This window comes from Astyanax mexicanus, chromosome 1, assembly GCF_023375975.1.
Source record: "Astyanax mexicanus isolate ESR-SI-001 chromosome 1, AstMex3_surface, whole genome shotgun sequence".
In the NCBI taxonomy this organism is placed as follows: Eukaryota; Metazoa; Chordata; class Actinopteri; order Characiformes; family Acestrorhamphidae; genus Astyanax; species Astyanax mexicanus.
Genome location: NC_064408.1, coordinates 131,153,116 through 131,179,393, shown reverse-complemented (window position 1 = coordinate 131,179,393; position 26,278 = coordinate 131,153,116). Strand labels below are relative to the sequence as shown.

Genomic DNA, 26,278 nt, shown 5'->3' with positions numbered 1-26,278 from the left:
AGACCTGCTGCAGCAGATCAGATCCCACCAGATTACATCCACCGAAAAACAGAAGTGCGAGGATTCATCACAGACCAGCAGAAGGAGGAGTACTTCAGGAAGAGAATACAGGATGAAGAACAAGCTAACACAATCATCTCACACATTAAAAAGGTGAAGACACTCTACATCATGTGCTACATACCAGTCTTCTGCTGGATCACCTACACTGTGCTTCAGGAACTCATCAAGAACAAAGTAAAAGTAATCCCTAAAACTTTAACTCAAATGTACGCTCACTTTCTGAACATTCAGATGGACACAAAGAGAAAGAAATATGACAAGACTCATCAGAAAGATACTAAAACCCTGCTCGAATCCAACAGAACCGAGCTTCTGAATCTGGCTGAACTGGCTTTCAAGCAGCTGATGAAAGGCAATGTGCTGTTCTATGAAGAGGACCTGAGTGAGAGCAGGATTGATGCCTCTTACTCTGAGTATTCTGGGATCTTTACTGAGATCTTTAAGGAGGAATGTGTGCTTTACCAGAGTAAGGTCTACTGCTTTGTGCATCTGAGCTTTCAGGAGTTCCTGGCTGCTGTTTATGTATTCCATTGCCAGGAGAGTGAGAATCTAAAGGAACTGCAGTGTCTTTATCCATGGTATGAAGAGTGGTCTGAGAAAGTTACAGTAGATGAGGTGCTGATGGGAGCTGTGGATAAAGCTGTAAAGAGTCAAAATGGACACCTGGATCTGTTCCTCCGTTTCCTGCTAGGCATCTCACTGCAGACCAACCAGAGACTCCTACAGGGGCTTCTGACTTTTAAACACAGCAGCACAGATAAAACCAAAGACCATATCAAGAAACACATAAAAGGAGAATATATATATTACCAATCTCTTTCTACTGAGAGATCCATCAATCTGTTCCTCTGTCTGTCAGAAATGAAGGACCAGTCTCTCTCCGGAGAGCTTCAGGAGTATCTAAACTCAGAGAAACACTCAGGACAGGAGCTCTCTCCTGGACAGTGTTCAGCACTAGCTTATATGCTTCTGACCTCAGATGAAGTTCTGGAAGAACTGGACTCGAAGAAAATCAACACATCATCCGAAGGTTACAGCAGACTTGTCCCAGCCATGAGCATCTGCCGAAAGGCACGGTGAGTAATCCACATAAATACACAAAATCCGAGTCGGGTTCACTGGTCTTTTTGGCTTTTCGATTAGAGGCCCGGTTCTCTAAGTAGCCTTATAGACACATTGGTGATCTGATACTTGGCAGGCTAGACCTTGACTACATGCAGAATACAAGTCTGTCATCAGATCTCCAAAATGTCTTTTCTAAAAAATGCTTAATTAAATATCAAAAGTGGCCAGGGTTACCAAGCAGCTATGAGAAGGTTCTAGAATGACGGGACCTGGATATAATTATGCGACTCAATGGACTAAATTAAAATTGACCTCTTTTGACCTTTCGCTAGTAGAGACACCTTTCACAGCAATCACAGCTGCAAGTCTGTTGTGTTATGTCTCTACCATCTCATTTTTGCTAAATCTTCTTTGAAAAATAGCTCAGCCAGGTCGGAGAACATCTGTTAACAGCAATGTTTAGGTCTAGTCACAGAAGCTCAATTGGATGTAGGTCAGAACTTTGACTGGGCCATTCTTACACATAAAAATGTTATGATCCAAACCATTCCATACTATTGTCTGGCTAGAAGGTAAATCTCCTTCCCAATCTCAAGTCTTTTACATTTTCATCAGGTTTTCTTTCAGAATTGTCCTGTATTGAGCTCCATCCATCTTGAGTGATGAGCAGTGCCACACATAGCACTTTGCATTTAGGCCAAAAAGGTCAACTTTGGTCTCATCTTACCACTGCACCTTCTTCCACATGTTTACTGTGTCTTCTACATGGACTGTGGCTACTAACTGTATACAGCAACGGTTTTCTTCTTGCCATTTTTACATTAAGGCCAGATTTGTGCAAGATTTATAGTTGTCCCATTGGCCAGAGTAAAGGGAGCTAAATACTTTTGCATGGCATACTTTTTGATTTTTATTTGACAAAATCTAAAACAATAATTTAAGAAATCATGCATCATTTCATTCCACTTTACAATTACATTCTGCTCACTTAAAATATCAATAAAATATGTTTAGGTTTGTGTAAATAGACATTACAAGTGTAAGGCATTTTTTCATATTTCCACTGTATTAAAAGAGTTTTATAGTATGATTCACACTGTTGTTGAGCATTGTTTACTACTATTGTGTACTTTAGTAAAATAAGTAAAATTTAAGTAAAATATGTTGTTTTCATTCTTGTTTTTTAGACTAACTTCATGTCTTCTTGGAGTAGAGACCTGTGAAAATCTAGAATCAGTTTTAACACTGGAAAACTCCCTGAAAGAGCTTGACCTCAGTAACAATGACCTGCAGGATTCAGGAGTGGAGCTGCTCTCTGCTGGACTGAAAAGTTCACACTGTAAACTGCATATTCTCAGGTCAGTATTAATTTGTTACATATTCAAGTCAAGTCAAGAAGTTTTTATTGTCATTACAACTGAGTACAGGTACACAGTGTAGTGAAATTACATTCCTCCGGAACCATGGTGCAACATGGAACAACAAGCAATAGACAACATAAAGTGCAGGAGTGACGACAGTGCAACATAAAACTGTAACACTAAGTAGCAATAAATACAATAAATACAAAAGATGAGACAATTTAAAGACAGGACAGTGCAGTACCGATACGGTATAATAAAGTGTATAGTTAGGATAAGGTGCAGAGATGTGTAACATACTGTAACAAATAGAACATATATAATCACAGCGGTTACTGAGGAAGAGAGTTTATAGTTTTTGAGAGTGGCAGCAAATATTTCTGATAGGAATAAAGACATTTCAGTGTCTATGTGCTGAGTGGGTGTGTGTGTGGGTGTGGGTGAAGTTCATTCTTTGTGTGTAAGGAGAAGGGGGGGTTTAGTTAAGTTTTGTGTGAGTGTGTTGGGTGCATGGTGGGTGGGGTGGGGTTCAGCTCTGTCTCTGTGCGTTGAGAAGTCTGACTGCCTGGTGGATGAAGCTGTTGCAGAGTCTGGTAGTGGAGGCTAGGATGCTCCTGTATCTTCTGCCGGATGGCATCAGAGCGAAGTGTCCGTGTGAGGGATGGGTGGGGTCATCCCAATGCTGATGGCTTTGCGGATGCAGCGTGTGGTGTAGATCTCGGTGAGGGAGGGAAGAAAGACTCCGATGATCTTCTCAGCTGTCCTCACTATCCACTGTAAGGTCTTGCGGTCTGAGGTGTTGCATTTCCCAAACCAGACGGTAATGCAGGTGCTCAGGATGCTTTCTACAGTCCCTCTGTAGAACATGGTGAGGATGGGGGGTGGGAGATGTGCTTTCCTCAGTCTCCGCAGGAAGTAGAGGTGCTGCTGGGCTTTTTTTGTTATGGAGCTGGTGTTGAGGGACCAGGTGAGGTTCTCTGCAATGTGAACACCGAGGAACTTGGTGTTTTTCACAATTTCCACAGCAGAGCCGTTGATGTTCAGCGGGTGGTGGACACCTGCAGCTCTTCTGAAGTCAACAACCATCTCTTTGGTTTTATCCACGTTTAGAGATTGTTGGTTCTGCACCAGTCCCTCATCCACTGCACCTCCTCTCTGTATGCTGACTAGTCATTCTTGCTGATGAGGCCAACTACAGTTGTGTCATCACAGTACAGCAGTACAGTCATGAGTCAGCAGAGTGAACAGCAGTGGACTGAGCACACAGCCCTGGGGGGCGCCGGTGCTCAGTATGGTGGTGCTGGAGGTGTTGTTTCCAATCCTGACTGATTGTGGTCTCTCAGTCAGGAAGTCCAAAACCCAGTTACAGAGGGAGGAGTTCAGGCCCAGCAAGTTCAGTTTTCCGATCAGATGCTGAGGGATGATGGTGTTGAATGCTGAACTGAAGTTGATGAACAGCATTCGAACATAGCAGTCTTTGTTGTCCAGGTGGGTGAGAGCCAGGTGGAACGCAGTAGAGTTGGCATCGTCTGTTGATCTGTTTGGACGATACGCAAACTGCAGTGGGTCCAGTGAGGAGGGGAGCTGGTTTTTGATGTGGCTCATGACCAGCTTCTCAAAGCACTTCATGATGATGGGAGTAAGTGCAATGGGATGGTAGTCATTGAGGCAGGGCACTCGAGACTTCTTTGGCACATGGACGATGGTGGTCGTCTTGAAGCACGTCGGCACGACCTCAGTGCTCAGAGAGATGTTGAAAATGTTTGTGAGAACATCCGTGAGTTGGTATGCTGTCTGGTCCTGGGGCTTTCCGTGGGTTGATTCTGAGTAGAGTTCTCCGCACATCAGCTGAGGACAGGCACAGTACCTGGTCGCTTGCAGGAGGTGTGGTCTTCCTAGCTGTTGTGTAGTTCTGTGCTTCGAACCTTGCGTAGAAGGAGTTCAGTGCATCTGGAAGGGAGGCATCACTGTTACAACTAGGTGGAGGTGGCTTTTAGTTGGTGATGGTCTGGATGCCCTGCCACATGCGCAGAGTATCTGCAGTGTCCTGGAAGTGGGAATGGATTTTATTTGCGTAGGTGCGCTTTGCCTCTCTGATCCCCTGGGAGAGCTTGGCTCTAGCTGTTCTGAGGCCAGCCTTGTCCCCTGACTTATGACTCATCATACTTCCGGCGCCGACGCGAGTGGCTGCCTGTTCCAGTAGCTCCGTCTCCATTGTGTGTTAATTCGACGTTTTTTACGTTCATTTATCGTCTCTGTACTACTACACATGTCTAGTGTGCATCTTATTTATATCCTAAAGATATTTTTAGTGTAAATATGCGGGGCAGCAAGGAATATTGTGTTTATTTCCGTGAAGAACTGCTGGCCCTTCGACCCGCGGGACGTGGGGGCATTGTCCACACAATACCGGGGGAACTGAGGAGGAATTACCGAGGCTGCAGGGCCGGAGCTAAGCTAAAGGCTAAGCTAAAGGCTAAGAAGATGGAGATGCGGTGGAGGTATAAACCCCAACTCACTGACCAACAAAACCAACAAGCTAGCATGTCTGGTGAAGAATAAGAAGCTCTACAGGGAGTGTAGCGTGCTGTGTTTCAGCGAGACCTGGCTCACCCCCGACACGCCGGATGCTAACATGGATCTACCCGGCTTCTCTACAGTGAGGGCGGACAGGGACCCGGCGCTATGCGGGAAGCGGAAAGGTGGGGGGATCGTGCTTTTCATTAACACCAGATGGTGCAACCCTGAACATGTGTACGTGAAGGAGGTGATCTGCTGTCGGGATATTGAACTGTTAGCGGTGAGTCTCCGACCGTATCACATGCCACGGGAGCTCTCTCACGCGATCCTCGTCTGTGTTTATATTCAGTCGAGAGAGGACGTGCAGGCGGCGTGTGACGTCATCCACGCCACCATCGCAGCGCTGCAGATACAGCACCCTGACGCCTTCTATTCTGGTGATTTTAAATACGTTTCACTGGACTCTACCCTGCCTGCCTTTTTCCAGTTTGTAGACTGTCCCACCAGGAAAAACAGGACCATAGACTTGCTCTGTGCTAATGTGAAGGATGCATACAGGGCTATTCCACTACCACCGCTGTGGAGATCAGATCACAACCTGGTCTTCCTACAGCCTCAGTACAAACCACTGGTACTGAGGCAGCCCACTGCCACATGCTCATTCAGAGTCTGGTCTCCTGAAGCAGAAGAAGCCCTCAGGGACTGCTATGACACCACTGACTGGAGCGTGCTGCTGCACCCACATGGTGAGGACATTGAGGGGGTGACTTTGTTACAGATTACTTGAATTTCTGTATGGATGTTGCTGTTCCCACAAAGACTGTAAGCTGCTTTCCAAACAACAAACCCTGGATTACCAGCACCGTCAAGGACCTCCTCAACCAAAAGAAGAGGGCGTTCAAAGATGGAAACTTGGTAAAGCTGAAGCGCGCACAGGGGGAACTCAAGGTACGTTTTAAAGAGGCCAAGGAGTCTTACAGGAAAAAGATAGAAAGAAAGCTGCAAGATAACAACATGAAGGAAGTCTGGGGTGCGATGAAAACCATCACTGGGTGCAAGAACAACAGCGGCAACCCAGTAGATGGGGGTGTGGACAGAGCAAACCAGTTTAACAACTTTTACAACAGGTTTGACTGTCCCGCTCCTGCTGCCCCCTCCTCCTACCCTCCTGCAGCTTCACCATCATCTCCATCTGCACCATCACCATCACCTTCAACTCCAACTCCACCATTTTCATCTTCATCATCACCACCATTACCCTCACCTCCATCTTCATCACCACCACCACCCTCTCCTCCATCATCATCTTCATCACCCTCACCTCCACCATCTTCATCATCACCACCATCGCCCTCACCCCCACCATCTTCTTCATCATCATCACCACCATCAACACTATCAGCTAGCAGACAAATCAGCTCCTCCAGTCCACCAACCTTTACTGCAGACCAAGTCAGGAGACAGCTGAGGAGACTTCACCCCAGGAAAGCAGCTGGCCCGGACTGAGTGTGCCCCAGAATGCTCAAGGCATGTACTGTCCAACTAGGTGAGCCCCTCTAACACGTGTTAAACCTGAGTCTGCATCTTGGGAGGGTTCCTGCAACGTGGAAGACAACCTGCCTCATTCCAGTTCCCAAGAAGGCACACCCAAAGGAGCTGAATGACTACAGGCCGGTTGCTTTGACATCTCACGTGATGAAGACCATGGAGCGACTGCTGCTGGACCACCTCAGACCTCAGGTCCACCATGCTGAGGACCCACTGCAGTTTGCGTACCGGGAAAAGGTGGGAGTGGAAGATGATCTCCTGCACAGAGCTCACTCTCATCTAGACAAGGGGGGAGGTGCTGTGAGGGTCATGTTCTTTGATTCTCCAGTGCCTTCAACACCATCCAGCCCCTACTGCTGAGAGACAAGCTGATGAAGATGGAGGTGGACATGCACCTGGTCACCTGGATCACTGACTACCTTACTGGGAGACCACAACATGTCAGGATCAGGGACTGCTCCTCTGATACAGTAATCAGCAGCACAGGGGCACCACAGGGGACTGTTCTCTCTCCAGTACTGTTCACACTGTACACATCAGACTTCAAATACCATTTGGAGTCATGCCACATGCAGAAGTTCTCTGACGACACTGAAATCGTGGGGTATGTGCGTAATGGTGATGAGAGGGAGTACAGAACCCTGGTTGAGGATTTTGTAGTGTGGTGCAAAACGAACCATCTTCAGCTGAACATCTCAAAAACCAAGGAGATGTGCATTGACTTCAGGAGGTCCAGGCCCTCTGCTCAGCAGCCAATCTCCATCAAGGGGGTCGATGTCGAGGTGGTCAAATCCTTCAGATACCTTGGTGTGCACCTGGACGATAGGCTGGACTGGTCAGTGAACACTGACTCCCTCTACAGGAAGGCACAGAGCAGACTGTCAGAAGGCTTGGGTCCTTCAACATCTGCCAGAAACTCCTGCTGATGTTCTACCAGTCTGTGGTAGCCAGCGTCCTCTTTTCGCTGTAGTGTGCTGGGGAGGCAGCATCAGCAAGAGGGATGCTGGACGACTGGAAAGGCTGGTGAGGAAAGCTGGTTCTGTGCTGTGATTAGAGCTGGAGTCCTTAACACCACTGGCAGAGAGGAGAGCCCTCAGCAAGCTGCTGAACATCATGGACAATGTTCACCACCCTCTGTACAGCACCATCACCAGGCAGAGGAGCTCATTCGGCGGAAGACTGCTGTCCCACTCCTGCTCCACAGACAGACTCCGAAAGTCTTTTGTCCCTCAGGCCATAAGACTGTTCAACTCCTCTCAGCACAGCAAACTGAAGATTCTGTGACACTTTTTCTTTCCAGCAATTCTGGTCACACCATGGACACACCCCCATCTATGGACACACTCTCAGTCTTGCTGATGCCCATAACACTATTCTTATAGTTCTACCCTATTTTGCACTAGTAGTTCATTCACTAGTTCACTCTTCTACTGTTTACATATCTTTTGCACTGCTAAATTGTAATTATTATATAACTGTTTATTTGCACTTTCTGTATGGCTGACATCAGTTATCCTCACTTTATGCACATCAACTGGTGTTCACTGTCTATTGTGTTCAACTGCACTACCTCCATTCTACATTACACACACACTAAAGACTGTATTTTATACTTTTCATTTTATTTTAATTTTATTGTATTTATATGTATCATTATATTTAATCTTTTTGTAACTTTGTGTACTATACATACCTGCTGCTGGATGTCTAGAATTTCCCCTCAGGGATCAATAAAGTATCTATCTATCTATCTATCTATCTATCTATCTATCTATCTATCTAAAGGCCTTGTCTCGGGTTCTCAGCAGCACACGCACCTCTGTAGTCATCCACGGCTTCTGTTTGGGGCGGGTTGTGATGTTTTGGAGACAATAACATCATCAATGCACTTGCTGATGTAGCCAGTCACTGAATCTGTGTACTCCTCCAGGTTGATGGAGTCATCAGAAGTAGCAGCTTCTCTGAACATGTCCCAGTCAGTGTGCTTAAAACAGTCCTGAAGAGCAGAGATGGCTCCTGGAGGCCAGGTTGTTACTTGCTTCTTCTCTGATTTCGCACGTCTGATGAGCTGTCTGAATGCTGGGATGAGCATCAGAGATGTGGTCCGAATAGCCGTAGTGGGTGCGGGGCTCTACACAATCCAGCACGTTAGCTCCACGAGTTGGAAAATACACATGTTGGTGAAAGCTGGGCAGCAGAGCCTTCAGGTTACTGTGATTGAAATCACCAGCAACAATAAAAAGTCCGTTAGGGTGTGAGTTCTGGAGTTTGGAGATGTACAGTTCTTGCAGAGCAGCGGCGAGCAGTGGCTGGATGGAGTTCGCTGTAGTCAGAGCCAGGCCATTCTACCTGCCCAATTTGTGGCATTGAACCTCTGTCTGAATTGTCAGATTGCAATTCAGAAATTGACGACAGTAGTGAATAAGGGGTATTTGACAAATAAAGTGGTAACATGGCATATTTGAATATTTGGACTGATGTTTCTGATCCAATATTGTAAAAGGCTTGTGTTGCAGACATTGTCTGTTTCTAATGAAATGGCCAAATGTGAGGGCAGCATGGCTGCAGGAAATTAAAAATGTTAATATCAAAGTTTAACTAAAGGAAGCAAATTAAAAGAACAGTCTATGGTGCAGTGGCCTTCCTTTTTTACAGCGTACTCGAGTGAATTCTCATTGTTCAAGTCAATTGTGAGCCAGACCTAATGTAATTCAGGAGAGGATGAAACTGAAACTTCAAATTAAGCCTTGACCTTTATGCATGCACCTCAATTATGTTGTGTAGACTCTTTAGACAAATGTAAGATATGGGTCACATTTTGAAAAAACTGTAGTATGATCAGCCTAATAACATTGGATTTTATAAGAAATTCTGATTTGGGCCACTTTCACCTACTGTCTGAACGTAAAATAATGTAAGGCATTTTCTGCCAGTTCATATTTTCACTGTATCAAAACTTTTACATTATGATACACATTATAACACTGTTATTTAACAGTTAAGTTAAGTGTTTTCTTACCTACTGTAAAACCTGTTGTGTTATTTTTTCAGACTAGCTTCATGTGATCTTGGAGTAAAGACGTGTGAGAATCTGGAATCAGTTTTAAAGCTGAAAAACTCCTCCCTGAAAGAGCTGGACCTCAGTAACAATAACCTGCAGGATTCAGGAGTGGAGCTGCTCTCTGCTGGACTGAAAAGTTCACACTGTAAACTGCAGATTCTCAGGTCAGTGTTTCTGTCACTTTATTCTAAACAAACTAAAAGGTCATAGGAATCATAGGGCTTAACTAAAACAACTGCATAGGGTGGGTGCTGGGGTGATGCGGTCATCCCTCTTTATTTAGGGGTTAATGTCAATAGTTTTCCATAAGTTCTACTGTGATTTTACTGTTTTATCTGCATTATTGTATTCTTTAATCTTGCCCCTTGCTCATTTTATCCATGTCGCTATCTGATATTAACAAAACCCAGTAACTTAGGCTATGTAACACATAGGAAATTCTACGTCAGACCGGTTTCCCTTATACGCATCATATGTGTGGCAGTGTGAACTGCAAAATGCACACTGAATTTGAATTTTGGATTTAGGCCACTTTCCTAATGCTGTGTAAATGTAGCCTTCTTGTCACCCCTCGATTTAGTAGATATACTCTAGAGGGTGAGTCACAATTATAACTTATAAGGGGGTTAGGCCTTAGTGGAAAGTCTATGATAAAGTACACAAAACTTTCACATTATGATACACATTATAACACTGTTATTTAACAGTTTATGCTTAGTGTTTTCTTACCTAAAATCTGTTGTGTTATTTTTTTCAGACTAGCTTCATGTAATCTTGGAGCAAAGACGTGTGAAAGTCTGGAATCAGTTTTGAAACTGGAAAACTCTTCCCTGAAAGAACTGGATCTCAGTAACAATGACCTGCAGGATCCAGGAGTGGAGCTGCTCTCTGCTGGACTGAAGAGTTCACACTGTAAACTGCAGATTCTCAGGTCAGTCGGTTCATCTTCAAATCAAGTCAAGAGGCTTTTATTGTCATTACATCTGAGTACAGTCTGCTGAGTGTGCATGTGTGTGTGTGTGTGGAGTGATGAGTGAGTTCTGTACAGTCTTTACAGTATGTGTTTGTGGTGAGTGGTGGGGGTTCAGTTGAGAGTGTTGAGTTCATTGTTGAGTGTGTGGTGTTGGGGTGGGGGTTCCAGATGGCATCAGAGAGAAGATTCTGTGTGTTTTTTTAAATTTTGAGATGATGAAAAGTGTGAAAATATAATATTCAGAGATTTACCAAGATATTTACATATCAAAACACAAAAGATGAAGCTTCTACTGAAGTTTAGAGAACACCAACGAATCAACTTCATACAAATATCTGCCAAAAAGTTTTTTTTACTTATCACAAGTGTTTGGAAAAAAGTAATTTAAATATTGCAGATGCTCCCAATAAGCTTTTCTGTACATTTCCTCTGTAACGGTGTGAAGGAACAATCACTCTAACTTCCAAAATTTTAACCCAGTTAAAGAATATAATCTGTCCCTCAGAAGTGGATGAGCTGCATGTCCATGTTGGTGACAGCAAAAAGGATCAGCGTGTGGAACTGGAGCTTTCTGATTAATAGTTATTAATCAGTTTTTACTAGTATTTTATGTTTTTCATTTAACCCATAGTAATTACATTACTCTCTCTCTTTTCATTATCTAGAACTAAATTATCCTGTATAATCCAACCCAGGATGAGTCCACTTAGTTACTCTCAATTGTTGTTTTTTCTCACTTTTGAAGTCTTTATGAAACCACTGTTAATATATACAGTGTATCACAAAAGTGAGTACACCCCTCACATTTCTGCAGATATTTGAATATATCTTTTCATTGGACAACACTGATAAAATGACACTTTGACACGATGAAAAGTAGTCTGTGTGCAGCTTAAATAACAGTGTAAATGTATTCTTCCCTAAAAGTAACTCTATATACACCCATTAATGTCCAAACCACTGGCAACAAAAGTTTTATTTCATTATATTTGGCAGATGCTTTTGTCCAAAGCGAATGATGTACATTTAGTAATAGAAGACATAGAAGTTCAAGGTAAAAACATTTTAGACAGGGCCTAAAGGGACCTAAAAGCGAAATGGTGGAATATAAGAAAAAATGAGGGGAAGAAGGAAATGAGGTTAGAAGTAGTAATTTGTTAAATGTGTTATGAGAGTAGTGCCCTTTAAAGAGCTCAGTCTTCAGGAGTTTCTTTAAGATAATAAGGTACGCTCCTGCTCTGATAGTAGAATGTAGTTTTTTCCACCATTGGGAAACTCTATAGGAGAACAGTCTGGATTGCTTTGTGTGAATGTTTGGAAAAGATGTTCATTGGAGTAGCACAGTGGCCGGAAGGTAGTGTAAGCCTTCAGGAGTGAGTGCAGGTAGGAAGGAGCTTGCTCTGTCATCACCTTGTAGATAATTGTAAGAGCTTTGAATTTAATACGAGCAGCAACTGCCCGTTTTGGCTGGTTGAAGACCAGACGTGCTGCTGCGTTCTGCACCAACGAAAGGGGTTTTATAACACAGGCCGGAAGGACCATTATTATGGCATTGTAATAGTCATTGTAATAGACATAAGATGAGCACTGCTTGTACCAAGAGTTGGGTGGCCTGTTGCGTTAGAAATAGTCAAATTTTTCTGATGTAATACAGTGCAAAGCAGCACATTGTGTGTGAAGGAGACCCATAACACCCAGGTTCCTAGCAACCTTTGTCAGGGAGAGTGAGAGTGAGTGGATGGTTATGGTTAAATTGTATCTTGATGCCAGGGACTATTTTGTTGCACTCGGCAGCTGTAATACAGAGTGAATCACTTTTACATATGCGGTCCTTACATGCTCCCACTAGGTCAAATCCATAATTACTTATCATATTTATATAGAAAATGCTCTGATCTATATAGTCTGTTCCCCTGATGACTACAGTCCTGTAGACAGTCTGTGTAACTGCATTGAGTTCATTGATACCTGGATGCATCTTAACTTTCTTCAGCTAAACACAGACAAGAAGGAAAATGATTTTATTTGGCCCAAGTGAAGAAAAATGGAAAGACAATGCTCTCAGTGCAAAGGGTCTGACTGCTAAATGACAGTTGAAGAATCAAGAACTCAGACTCAGTTTTAACAGCCATATTAAATCTAATACCAAGTCAGTAAGATTTTAAGAGACTTTATGAGAGCAGAAGATCTAGAAAAAATAATGTATGCCTTTATTTCCAATAGATAAGATTACTGAAATGGCCCCCTCACCAGCCTACCAAAAAACATCTATCAGACAACTCTGCTTATTTAGAACGGTGTCACCAGAGTGCTAACCAGGACAAAGAGATAGGAACATGTAAGTCCAGTGCTCGCATTATTACGCTGGCTCACAATCAGCTAGATAGTAGATAGTAGAGTAAACACTTTTCCTTGTCTATGAAGCACTAAACAGGTTTGGATCAACGTACATCTCTGATGTGCTGGAGAAATACCGACTGCATTAATTAGACTCCTCAGATCAGTAGAGATCTGCAGATCTCTTAACAATACCTAGAATCAGAACCAATGACCAGCCATAATGCTGCAGTTGGAATAAACTCCCAAAAGGGTGAGGGGTTCTGCTCTGAATGTAACCTCCTAAAAAAACATACTGTATGTATTTAGTGGAACTTTCCAAACTGTTTATCCTTCTGCACTGCACTATTGTTAGTCTTTTTTTAATTTTCTCCCATTTTCTTTCCAATTTTGGAAGTCAATTATCCCATCCACCAGTTAATTACTAGCAGCTGGAATGATAAAGTTAAATAGGGGCTTTTCACTCTTTAAACTGAACAGTACCATTGATTTTTAAAATCTGTTTTCAGACAAAATTTAGCTTTTAATTTACAGAATTTTCAATACTCAGGCAAAAGCAAAATAATTTAAGAAAAAGGGGTGAGATGAACATAAACTCAATTACTTTAAGGATTATGTACTCTACATCAATAACACTGCTATATTTAAAACATTTAAGCGGATTCATGACTGAATTTTCCTGTGTTCCTAGAGATGTAGTTAGTTGTGTGGTCTGTTTAATAAAGAAGTGTATCACCTCTCTCTCAGTCTGCTACTGTCACTCTTTCTCTCTTTGTTAAGAACTTACTCTAATTTTCTCTCTCTCTAGATTATCTGGTTGCATGATCACAGAAAAAGGCTGTTCTTCTCTGGCTTCAGCTCTGAGTTCAAACCCCTCCTACCTGAAAGAGCTGGATCTGACCTACAACCACCCAGGAGAGTCAGGAGAGAAGCTGCTTTCTGCCAGACTGGAGGATCCACACTGCTCACTGGAGACACTCAGGTATGCAGAAGTACTCATAATTGTGTGAGTGAGTGAAGGAGAGAGGGAGTAGGTTCAGGTGTGCTGCTAGCGCTGCATGAGAGAATTGAGTTCTTAACTGCTTAGCTGAAGAAGCCTGCAGTTATTTACCCCCTTGAAGAAAGTGGTAGTAGATTGGATGAACAGGGTTGCTGGGGAGGTGGTGGGTTTGCGAACTTTCGTCATAAAAGGTAAAAAAAATAAAAGCTGTTTTTATAGGGTGGTTGGTTGATAAGCGGTAGAGTTAGAGCGTGGAGTTAGAGCATGGTCCTTCTCCCAAATTTTTGTTATTGCATAACTCCAATTTGCAGACCACTCTTGAGAGAATGAATGGAAAGAAAATAACTAAATTTCCCAAAAACCCACTGGTGATGACGTCACAGTCAGCTGCTCACCCTCACTCAATCGCGTTACGCTCCTCCGTTCAGAGTCACCTATATTCTAGGAAGTTCCGGTTCAAAGTAATTTACATCCTGTATATAAGGTTTCAGTTTGCGTTTATACTTTGTGAGGTATTGTTGACTTTTGTTGCATACTGAGCGTTTTTTCCTGCATTATTCTGTCTGCCCTTTTGTCATGACCTATTTTTCTGTATTACGATTTTTGCCTTTCGTCTTTGCCCTTATTGAATTTGTTGTATCGTTGGACTGTCTTTCTGGTTTTGGATCTTGGACTGTTTACCCTACTACAACTCTCTCCTGTTATCCTGTTATCTGGCAGTTAATTCCTATTATCCATCCTGTAAATAATAATTACTTTTTATTCGGCAAGCTTCACTCCCATATGTCTGGCATTACACTTAGTTGAAGGAGACTGCTGTTATATCTCCAAAATTAAGGTTTATACCGAGGTGAGTTTTGAATAAGCCTGTCTCAAGTCATCTGGTTGGGATTGTATGCAAAAGTAAGGGCGTAATGACATTTTTTTGTAAGTTTTCCAACTTGACCTGTAAGTGGAGAGTGTTTGTGGAGAGACAGTCATTAGAATGATTTGTTGTTCTTGGAGGATTAGTTGGTTCAAGTGTGGGTTAGTTGGAATGTAGTTTCCGAATATAAAGGTACTGGAGGTCACGGTCTGCATGAGGTGCCAGGAATTGAATTTCTGGAAATGTAAATGAGAGAGAGAGAATCAGCAATAGAATTTGATAAACCTGGGATGTGAACAGCCATAATGATAAATTTGTGCTTTATTGAGCGCCAAAGTGAGGTGAAGGACAAATTGCATGATTGTTAGCGATTTGGAACGTCTTTTATTGATTATGTTGTCTGACTGAAGTAAAATTGATTTTCCTGACCATTTATGTCCCCAAAGGAGAGCAGTGATGACGACTGGGTAAATTTCCCAGTGCAGAGAAATTGGGGATCTTGGGGAATGATTAGGGTAGCGTAATTGAAGTAGCCAAGGAGAGAAAGAGTTTGTAGTTTGGTGCAGGTGGGGAAATTGAGAAAATAGGAGATGAAGAAGGTGATGCGTTCAAGCTTGTCTCTGGGAAGTCTTGAAAGGTGGTGGAGTGCAGGACGATTCCAAGGAACTCTAGAGAAGTGATGGGACCAACTTTGTTTTTTGGGACACCAAGGTGATTGAAAGTGCTAGTTATAATTCACTTAAAACTAGCTAAAAGGATGTACATTACCCCCTGTCAAGCCTTCCTGATTCAACTGGGCCTAGCTGGAGATTATGTGCATATGTTCTGGATGTGTTCAGTTGTAAAGACATTATATATCACACAAATCCTATCTGGTTATTATGTTATTATGTTAATGTTAACATTCCTCTGTGCCCAGCTTTGTTATTGTTACTTGATGATTCTAATTTAATGCTGACTGTACAACAAAGGAAAGTTTTGATGGTGGTTTTGATTGTGGTGTGGATATTTCTTTAGACATTCTTAATTTGGAGTGGACAAGAGCTAGATTCTACAGCACTAAGGCGACAACAATTAATTTTTGGACTGATGTCATAAATTATGTAAAAACTTAGAAATTGTTTAGAAATTTTACATATATATTTTTATATGTAATTAACCCTTCATGTTTTTTGCTCCAATTGCAATATTCCATTACAATGCAGAGATTAGTAATTGTAAAAATTAATAAAAAAGATGTTAACAAAAAAAGTGCTAGTTATAGCTGCAAGACCTTGTGTGGGGGATGATGAAGGAGGATCTATGACTGAGAAGGGACTCATGAAGACGCTTGAAATTTCTTTTTATAGGAGGAAAGTTACCATATTAGGGGGTCATGTGCTAGAATGAACATGCGCTTGGCCGCAGTGTGAGCAAATGTAGAGTTGTTTGCAACTGAAAGAGAAACAACCTAAGTTGTTGAAATTGTTGCAGACCATCTGTCCTTCTAGAAAGAAGATGGGGTGGCCGAAGCTTTTGTGGGTGCCGAAGGCGGATGAGTATAGGGGAGTTTTATGTACTGCGAAATTGGAATGGGGGTTAGGGAGGGTGGCGGAAGCAACCAGTGAGCAAGAAGAGGCCTGATGTGAGGGGCCGCCACATAAGTCGCAAGAAAGGGAATTTCGGCTTGCAAACACTTTGCAATAAATTTCTAGGTCTGGAGTGCCCCAGAAAGCATTGGGGGGTTCCACTGCGGGAGATGAGCTGCAGCACAAGCTGAGGCGGTGACATTCGTAAAAACCAGTGCCACAGAAACAGATGGCCATATACAAGATTATGGGTAGGTAATCATCTAGTTCCTGGCGACATAAAGGAAAAACAGAACAGATGATGTCCCTGAAGATTGAGAAGGCGAAAGCAAATTCAGTTGTGGAGAGGCAATGGGTAAAGGAGAAGGAGAAATTGTGGCAGTTTAGTTGACGTTTGTTTCAGGTGGGGGGTTTGGATGAACTTGCATTGAGTGCTGCGTTGTGAGTGAGGGAGCTTCTGCAGCTTTGCATTGAGTGGGTGACGTCATCAGGGCACACCGATGATGCCGCTTTTGTGCATTCTTTACCTCCCAGAGAGGCAAGGTAAAGAGAAAAAAAGTTCTGCTTTCGGAGCAGAACGAGAAAAAACAACTCAGTTTTCCTTAATAACTTTTTGTAGTTTAACAACTGCAATCCGAGATTTGAGGAGGTTGAGATTTACCAGAAGAACGGGATTGAGCTGGAAAATGGGACTCGATTGCGGCAACACAGGCTGAAGTGGTTGAGTGTCTGGAGCGGAGATTCTGGTTAGGAGGGGTTGGAGAGAGGAGAGAGGAGGAAAGAAGGGAGTTCCCTAATATAAACGCTGGATTTTACTTTCACACCGTGCTGATCTGTGTGTGTGTGTGTGTGTGTGTGTTTAGAATGGAACATGGTGGCGAGATAAGAATGAAACCTGGATTAAAAAAATGTAAGTTGTCTCTCTCTCTTACACACACACACACACACACACACACTACACACTCAGACATACATTTCATATACTACATATATGAACAAGGCTATAAGGACATGGTTGGGGGTGCCGCGTTGCCTCAGTAGTGTGCGTGGTGTGGGAGAGGGATGCTGGAACTGCCGTTGACGAGCTTGGTTGAGGAGTTCAAATGTGCTAAGGTAGGATGTGAGATGCAGTTGTTAGGGTCAAAAGATGGGCTGGTTAAAGCAACAGCACCAGTGACTAGGTCTGGGAGAAAGTGGAATGCTCGAGAAGCTACTCAAGCCGCAAGGAGGGCACTGGAGCACAGGGATGTTGTGGGGCAGGTGCAAAATGGGAGGGCGGGATTAGGTTTAGGTGATTCGTGGAAAGCATTCGGCAAGGCCACATCACCAGAGAAAAGGCGTATGGTTATAGGGTTTATTCGTGAGCAGGAGGAGGAAGCAAGGAGAGAAAAAGCAGCAGGGCAGAGTAAGCAGGGGCAGTGGATGAGATGGGAAAGTGTAGAGAAGCGGAGAATCACCTGGCGAGAGTTATGGGGATTGGATACAGGTCATATAAAATTTCTTTTGGGAGCTACATATGATGTTCTGCCAACGCCACAAAACCTTGCTCAGTGGGTGGGTGAGGATCCAAGTTGTAAGCTATGTGCAGGAAGTGGCACGCTGAAGCACATTTTGTCGGCATGTAAGGTGAGTCTATCCCAGGGGCGGTACACATGGAGGCATAATCAGATACTTAGATCTCTTGCAGGTGCACTTGATAAGAAGCGGTTAGAAGTTAATAACATGCCCGTGGTATTTTGCAGTAGGGTAATCACGTTTGTGCGTGAGGGGCAGCATAGTGGAGAAACAGCACAGTGCTTGAAAACTGCTGGTAAGTGGGCCAATGCACGAGATTGGAAGTTAATAGTGGATGTAGGTAGTAAACTGCAGAACCCAGAGTGCATTCTAGTTACAACCTTGAGGCCGGATGTAGTATTGTATTGTATATAGTGTATTTTATAGAGCTAACTGTTCTGTTTGAAGACGAGGTAGATGGAGCTTATGAAAGGAAAAGGCTGAAGTATACAGACTTGGTGGCTGAAGTAAGAGAGCGTGGGTGGCAAGCATATATTAGACTGGTGGAGGTAGGTACTAGAGGCTTTGTAGCAAAGTCTGCCACAAGACTGCTGTCTGAATTTGGAATTAGAGGTTGTGTGCTGAGGACAGTAGTGAAGGAGTTGTCAGATGTAGCTGAAAGATCTAGTCAGTGGTTGTGGTTCAGAAGGGCTGAGGCTGTGTGGGGAAGGGAATGAGTTTGTGCTTCAACAGCAGGCTTGGAGGGGGGTGGGTCTGGCATCTGACTTCACTGTTGAGCCTTCTGGAGGTGTCGTGGGCTTAATTCAGCGAAACACTGACGAAGGAAGGTGCCTACCTGATGACCCCTGAGAAGAGCTTGCACTGAAGTTGGTGTTTAGAGTTTGGATGAAGGGGATTGGTGTGGTCCTGCTGTTCTTGTAGTAATTTGTCTCATGAGTTTTTGTAGATGTCTGAGTACTTGGCAGTTGAGGCACGGACCATGAACATAGTTCACTATGCTTCTGGCTTCTTGTTGAGCCAGTATCAGATGGTAGTGGTTGCTGTGTTCTGCTCACGCAACTTATAATGTCATTTATTGTGTGTGATTGTGCTTAGGTAGGGTGCTGTGTTTAGTGTGTTGTTGCCATAGTTAAAGGAAGTGAGCATAGATTAAGGAGGGATTCTGTTTGTTCATTGGTTATTTTTTGGTAGGTCTGGATACTTGGCAGTTGAGGCAATGGACCATGAACATAGTGTTAGGCTGTGCTTCTGGATCCTTGTCGAGCCAGTATCAGATTGTGGTGGTTTTGGCTATTGTTGTTAGTTGAGTGAGTAGTAGATCTTGGCTGAGCCCTATGTATAACCCCAGTTGTTATGTGCAGGATTTGTCCTGTATTATACTACTACATACACACACACACACAAACTACACAAACACAGTGCAGTGTGTGTAATTTCTCTATTTCTGTATCAGTGCAGTGTGTGTAATGTCTCTCTCTCTCTGTATCAGTGCAGTGTGTGTAATGTCTCTTTCTCTATCAGTGCAGTGTGTGTAATGTCTCTTTCTCTATCAGTGCAGTGTGTGTTATGTCTCTCTCTCTGTATCAGTATAATGTCTCTCTCTCTGTATCAGTGCAGTGTGTGTAATCTCTCTTTCTTTCTGTATCAGTGCAGTGTGTGTAATGTCTCTCTCTCTATCAGTGCAGTGTGTGTAATGTCTCTCTCTCTGTATCAGTGCAGTGTGTGTAATGTCTCTCTCTCTGTATCAGAGTAATGTCTCTCTCTCTCTGTATCAGTGCAGTGTGTTTAATGTCTCTTTCTCTTTCAGTGCAGTGTGTGTAATGTCTCTCTCTCTGTATCAGTATAATGTCTCTCTCTCTCTGTATCAGTGCAGTGTGTGTTATCTCTCTTTCTTTCTGTATCAGTGCAGTGTGTGTAATGTCTCTCTCTCTATCAGTGCAGTGTGTGTAATGTCTCTCTCTCTGTATCAGTGCAGTGTGTGTAATGTCTCTCTCTCTGTATCAGTGCAGTGTGTGTAATGTCTCTCTCTGTATCAGTGCAGTGTGTGTAATGTCTCTCTCTCTGTATCAGTGCAGTGTGTGTAATGTCTCTCTCTCTGTATCAGTGTAATGTCTCTCTCTCTCTGTATCAGTGCAGTGTGTTTAATGTCTCTTTCTCTTTCAGTGCAGTGTGTGTAATGTCTCTCTCTCTGTATCAGTATAATGTCTCTCTCTCTCTGTATCAGTGCAGTGTGTGTTATCTCTCTTTCCTTCTGTATCAGTGCAGTGTGTGTAATGCCTCTCTCTCTGTATCAGTGCAGTGTGTGTAATGTCTGTCTCTCTCTGTATCAGTGCAGTGTGTCTAATGTTACTTTCTGTATCAGTGCAGTGTGTGTAATGTCTCTCTCTCTGTATCAGTGCAGTGTGTGTAATGTCTCTCTTTCTGTATCAGTGCAGTGTGTGTAACGTCTCTCTCTGTGTCAGTGCAGTGTGTTTGATGTCTCTCTCTGTATCAGTGCAGTGTGTATAATGTCTCTCTCTCTGTATCAGTGCAGTGTGTATAATGTCTCTCTCTCTGTATCAGTGCAGTGTGTGTAATGTCTCTCTCTCTCTGAATCAGTGCAGTGTGTGTAATGTATCTCTCTCTGTATCAGAGCAGTGTGTGTAATGTCTCTCTCTGTATCAGTGCAGTGTGTGTAATGTCTCTCTTTGTATCAGTGCAGTGTGTCTAATGTATCTCTCTGTATCAGTGCAGTGTGTGTAATGTCTCTCTCTGTATCAGTGCAGTGTGTGTAATCTCTCTTTCTTTCTGTATCAGTGCAGTGTGTGTAATGCCTCTCTCTCTCTGTATCAGTGCAGTGTGTGTAATGTCTGTCTCTCTCTGTATCAGTGCAGTGTGTCTAATGTTTCTTTCTGTATCAGTGCAGTGTGTGTATTGTCTCTCTTTCTGTATCAGTGCAGTGTGTGTAACGTCTCTCTCTGTGTCAGTGCAGTGTGTTTGATGTCTCTCTCTGTATCAGTGCAGTGTGTATAATGTCTCTCTCTCTGTATCAGTGCAGTGTGTGTAATGTCTCTCTCTCTCTGAATCAGTGCAGTGTGTGTAATGTATCTCTCTCTGTATCAGTGCAGTGTGTGTAATGTCTCTCTTTGTATCAGTGCAGTGTGTCTAATGTATCTCTCTGTATCAGTGCAGTGTGTGTAATGTCTCTCTCTGTATCAGTGCAGAGTGTGTAATGTCTCTCTCTCTGTATCAGTGCAGTGTGTGTAATGTCTCTCTCTCTGTATCAGTGCAGTGTGTCTAATGTCTCTCTCTGTATCAGTGCAGAGTGTGTAATGTCTCTCTCTCTGTATCAGTGCAGTGTGTCTAATGTATCTCTCTGTATCAGTGCAGTGTGTGTAATGTCTCTCTCTGTATCAGTGCAGTCAGGGGCGCAACTACATACTTTTTGGGGTGTATGCAAACGTAAGATCTGCGCCCCTGGGGGGAGAGACACGTTTCAAAATCTTCAGTGGGGGGGGGTGTTGGTGGGGCGGGAGATGCGTGTTTAAATCGTCAGGGGGGGGAGAGATGCGTTTTAAAATCCTCAAGGGGGGGTGGTGTTGGGGGGGAAGGGTGAGATGCGTTTTAAAATCATCAGTGTCCTGTCATTACTTTCCCACCGCGCTCCGCAAATTTATTTGGGGCTTGGATTTGGCGCCCCCTCTAGTGCAGCGCCCCTATGTGTCGCATAGGCTGCATACCCCCTTTTTGCGCCACTGAGTGCAGTGTGTGTAATGTCTCTCTCTCTGTATCAGTGCAGTGTGTGTAATATCTCTCTCTGTGTATCAGTGCAGTGTGTGTAATGTCTCTCTCTCTGTGTCAGTGCAGTGTGTCTAATGTCTCTCCCTCTGTATCAGTGCAGTGTGTGTAATGTCTCTCTCTCTCTGTGTATCAGTGCAGTGTGTCTAATATCTCTCCCTCTGTATCAGTGCAGTGTGTGTAATGTCTCTCTCTCTCTGTATCAGTGCAGTGTGTGTAATGTCTCTCTCTCTCTCTGTATCAGTGCAGTGTGTGTAATGTTTCTCTCTCTCTCTGTATCAGTGCAGTGTGTGTAATGTCTCTCTCTCTCTCTGTATCAGTGCAGTGTGTGTAATGTTTCTCTCTCTCTCTGTATCAGTTCAGTGTGTGTAATGTCTCTCTCTCTCTTTCTGTATCAGTGCAGTGTGTGTAATCTCTCTCTGTATCAGTGCAGTGTGTGTAATGTCTCTCTCTCTGTATCAGTGCAGTGTGTGTAATGTCTCTCTCTCTCTGTATCAGTGCAGTGTGTGTAATGTCTCTCTCTCTCTGTATCAGTGCAGTGTGTGTAATGTCTCTCTCTGTATCAGTGCAGTGTGTGTAATGTCTCTCTCTCTCTGTATCAGTGCAGTGTGTGTAATGTCTCTCTCTCTGTATCAGTGCAGTGTGTATAATGTCTCTCTCTCTGTATCAGTGCAGTGTGTGTTATCTCTCTTTCTTTCTGTATCAGTGCAGTCTGTGTAATGTCTCTCTCTCTGTATCAGTGCAGTGTGTGTAATGTCTCTCTTTCTGTATTAGTGCAGTGTGTGTAACGTCTCTCTCTGTATCAGTGCAGTGTGTGTAATCTCTCTCTCTGTATCAGTGCAGTGTGTGTAATGTCTCTCTTTCTGTATCAGTGCAGTGTGTGTAATGTCTCTCTCTCTATCAGTGCAGTGTGTGTAATCTCTCTCTCTCTCTGTATCAGTGCAGTGTGTGTAATGTCTCTCTCTCTGTATCAGTGCAGTGTGTGTAATCTCTTTCTTTCTGTATCAGTGCAGTGTGTGTAATGCCTCTCTCTCTGTATCAGTGCAGTGTGTGTAATGTGTGTCTCTCTCTGTATCAGTGCAGTGTGTCTAATGTTTCTTTCTGTATCAGTGCAGTCTGTGTAATGTCTCTCTCTCTGTATCAGTGCAGTGTGTGTAATGTCTCTCTTTCTGTATTAGTGCAGTGTGTGTAACGTCTCTCTCTGTATCAGTGCAGTGTGTGTAATCTCTCTCTCTGTATCAGTGCAGTGTGTGTAATGTCTCTCTTTCTGTATCAGTGCAGTGTGTGTAACGTCTCTCTCTGTATCAGTGCAGTGTGTGTAATCTCTCTCTCTCTGTATCAGTGCAGAGTGTGTAATGTCTCTCTCTCTGTATCAGTGCAGTGTGTGTAATGTCTCTCTTTCTCTGTATCAGTGCAGTGTGTCTAATGTATCTCTCTGTATCAGTGCAGTGTGTGTAATGTCTCTCTCTGTATCAGTGCAGTCAGGGGCGCAACTACATACTTTTTGGGGTGTATGCAAACGTACGATCTGCGCCCCTGGGGGGAGAGACACGTTTCAAAATCTTCAGTGGGGGGGGGGGTGTTGGTGGGGCGGGAGATGCGTGTTAAAATCGTCAGGGGGGGGAGAGATGCGTTTTAAAATCCTCAAGGGGGGGTGGTGTTGGGGGGGAAGGGTGAGATGCGTTTTAAAATCATCAGTGTCCTGTCATTACTTTACCTGTAATGTCTCTCTCTCTGTATCAGTGCAGTGTGTGTAATGTCTCTCTCTCTGTATCAGTGCAGTGTGTGTAATCTCTTTCTTTCTGTATCAGTGCAGTGTGTGTAATGCCTCTCTCTCTGTATCAGTGCAGTGTGTGTAATGTGTGTCTCTCTCTGTATCAGTGCAGTGTGTCTAATGTTTCTTTCTGTATCAGTGCAGTGTGTGTAATGTCTCTCTCTCTGTATCAGTGCAGTGTGTGTAATGTCTCTCTTTCTGTATCAGTGCAGTGTGTGTAACGTCTCTCTCTGTATCAGTGCAGTGTGTGTAATCTCTCTCTCTGTATCAGTGCAGTGTGTGTAATGTCTCTCTTTCTGTATCAGTGCAGTGTGTGTAACGTCTCTCTCTGTATCAGTGCAGTGTGTGTAATCTCTCTCTCTGTATCAGTGCAGAGTGTGTAATGTCTCTCTCTCTGTATCAGTGCAGTGTGTGTAATGTCTCTCTTTCTCTGTATCAGTGCAGTGTGTCTAATGTATCTCTCTGTATCAGTGCAGTGTGTGTAATGTCTCTCTCTGTATCAGTGCAGTCAGGGGCGCAACTACATACTTTTTGGGGTGTATGCAAACGTAAGATCTGCGCCCCTGGGGGGAGAGACACGTTTCAAAATCTTCAGTGGGGGGGGGTGTTGGTGGGGCGGGAGATGCGTGTTAAAATCGTCAGGGGGGGGGAGAGATGCGTTTTAAAATCCTCAAGGGGGGGTGGTGTTGGGGGGGAAGGGTGAGATGCGTTTTAAAATCATCAGCGTCCTGTCATTACTTTCCCACCGCGCTCCGCAAATTTATTTGGGGCTTGGATTTGGCGCCCACTCTAGTGCAGCGCCCCTATGCGTCGCATAGGCTGCATACCCCCTTTTTGCACCACTGAGTGCAGTGTGTGTAATGTCTCTCTCTCTGTATCAGTGCAGTGTGTGTAATGTCTCTCTCTCTGTATCAGTGCAGTGTGTGTAATATCTCTCTCTGTGTATCAGTGCAGTGTGTGTAATGTCTCTCTCTCTCTGTGTCAGTGCAGTGTGTCTAATGTCTCTCCCTCTGTATCAGTGCAGTGTGTGTAATGTCTCTCTCTCTCTGTGTATCAGTGCAGTGTGTCTAATATATCTCCCTCTGTATCAGTGCAGTGTGTGTAATGTCTCTCTCTCTCTGTGTATCAGTGCAGTGTGTCTAATATCTCTCCCTCTGTATCAGTGCAGTGTGTGTAATGTCTCTCTCTCTCTGTATCAGTGCAGTGTGTGTAATGTCTCTCTCTCTCTGTATCAATGCAGTGTGTGTAATGTCTCTCTCTGTATCAGTGCAGTGTGTGAAATGTTTCTCTCTCTCTCTGTATCAGTTCAGTGTGTAATGTCTCTCTCTCTGTATCAGTGCAGTGTGTGAAATGTTTCTCTCTCTCTCTGTATCAGTTCAGTGTGTGTAATGTCTCTCTCTCTCTTTCTGTATCAGTGCAGTGTGTGTAATCTCTCTCTGTATCAGTGCAGTGTGTGTAATGTCTCTCTCTCTGTATCAGTGCAGTGTGTGTAATGTCTCTCTCTCTCTGTATCAGTGCAGTGTGTATAATGTCTCTCTCTCTGTATCAGTGCAGTGTGTGAAATGTCTTTCTCTGTATCAGTGCAGTGTGTGCAATGTCTCTCCCTCTGTATCAGTGCAGTGTGTGTAATCTCTCTCTCTCTCTGTGTATCAGTGCAGTGTGTCTAATGTCTCTCCCTCTGTATCAGTGCAGTGTGTGTAATGTCTCTCTCTCTCTGTATCAGTGCAGTGTGTAATGTCTCTCTCTCTCTGTATCAGTGCAGTGTGTGTAATGTCTCTCTCTCTCTGTATCAATGCAGTGTGTGTAATGTCTCTCTCTGTATCAGTGCAGTGTGTGTAATGTTTCTCTCTCTCTCTGTATCAGTTCAGTGTGTGTAATGTCTCTCTCTCTCTCTCTGTATCAGTGCAGTGTGTGTAATGTCTCTCTCTGTATCAGTGCAGTGTGTGTAATGTCTCTCTTTCTCTGTATCAGTGCAGTGAGTGTAATGTGTCTCTCTGTATCAATGCAGTGTGTGTAATGTGTCTCTCTGTATCAGTGCAGTGTGTGTAATGTGTCTCTCTGTATCAGTGCAGTGTATGATGTCTCTCTCTCTGTATCAGTGTGTGTAATGTCTCTCTCTGTATCAGTGCAGTGTTTGTAATGTATCTCTGTATCAGTGTAGTGTCTGTAATGTCTCTCTCTTTCTCTGTATCAGTGCAGTGTGTTTTAATCTCTCTCTCTCTCTCTCTCTCTCTCTCTTTGTCTCTCTCTCTCTCTGGTGTAATGTGTTTGTAATGTGTGTAATGTGTGTTCTTGTTTTCAGATGGCTGTGATTTCACACTGGATCCAAACACAGTAAACCCTGATCTCTCTCTCAGTGAGGAGAACAGGAGGGTGGAGAGGAAAGAGAAGCTGGAGGCATATCCTGATCATCCAGAGAGATTTGATTGGTATCTGCAAGTTCTAAATAGAGAGAGAGTAACTGGACTCTGTTACTGGGAGGCTGAGTGGAGCGGGGGAGGAGCTGCTGTAGCTCTGAGTTATAAAACCATCAGCAGGAAAGGAGACGGATCAGACTGTCGGTTTGGAGAGAATGTAAACTCCTGGAGTCTTTACTGCACTGATGACAGTTACTCTGTTTATCACAATAGTAACAGAACTGATCTCTCCACTCCTCCCTCCGGCTGTAGGAGAGTAGGAGTGTATGTGGACTGTCCCTCCGGCACTGTCCTTCTACAGAGTCTCCTCTGATACACACTCACACACTCTCACACACTTACACACATTCTACACCACCTTCACTCAGCCCGTCTACGCAGGGATTAGGGTTTATAATTATGGCTCCTCAGTGACTCTGTGTAAAATAGAATAA

The 26,278-nt window shown here is 43.7% G+C and overlaps 1 pseudogene; it reads left to right on the top strand.

Annotated features, from left to right (window-relative positions):
* Nucleotides 1-26,278, top strand: part of LOC111197508 (uncharacterized) — a 68,991-nt pseudogene extending 42,713 nt beyond the window's left edge.